Source organism: Sorex fumeus, unplaced genomic scaffold (genome assembly GCF_029834395.1).
Source record: "Sorex fumeus unplaced genomic scaffold, SorFum_2.1 ptg000013l, whole genome shotgun sequence".
In the NCBI taxonomy this organism is placed as follows: Eukaryota; Metazoa; Chordata; class Mammalia; order Eulipotyphla; family Soricidae; genus Sorex; species Sorex fumeus.
Window position 1 is genome coordinate 14017769 of NW_026606070.1, and position 753 is coordinate 14018521.

Sequence of the window (753 nt, forward strand, 5' to 3'; positions counted from 1 at the left end):
CCTATCTGCCTGTTGAAGAGCTGATACATTTATGATCATTCATTCCATAAGCATCGGAAAACAAATGCATTTCCTTTACTTTCTTCTTTTATGTTGAGTTTTTCCTCTTCAGGAATTTGGGAGTCATCATTATGTCTCAGGGACCATCTCCCTTTTCACTTGCAACATACAGTTTCCTAACTTTAAATATATATATATATATATATATATATATATATATATTCCCCTTTTACTAAGGGAAAAATAAAGCTTAGGCTCATTAGAAAGTTCCACTTCAAATCACTGTTAGAAAGAAGAGTTAAAACTGGAATCCACTCTCATCACACAACACACTGACTAGATCTCTGTTGAGTTTTCAATACTTTTCCCCTGAATGCACATAGGATGTTGTTCTAGAACAAATTTCTTATGAACTAACTCATAGTGGATTGTGTGTCACTTCCTGTTTGCCTCAGGTCTCACCCCAGGGACAAATGTGAGGACATCAGTCAAGACTAATTCTCCAACTCTAACAGCCAGACACCCCGTAAGGAAGAGACGAGGAAAAAAGTGATTTACCCTGCTTATAAAAGGCAAGGAGATATTTTTACTCCACTTCCCTCCAGAAGGTTCTTCTGGGAATTACAATAGGCCCAAATCCTAACTCCAAGCAATGTTGTAAGTAAATAAGTCTCTGGAGGAGTTAGTCATTTATCTGCACTTTTATGACCAATGTGAATTTTAGAATTCTGTAGCTTCAGACACATAAATTCC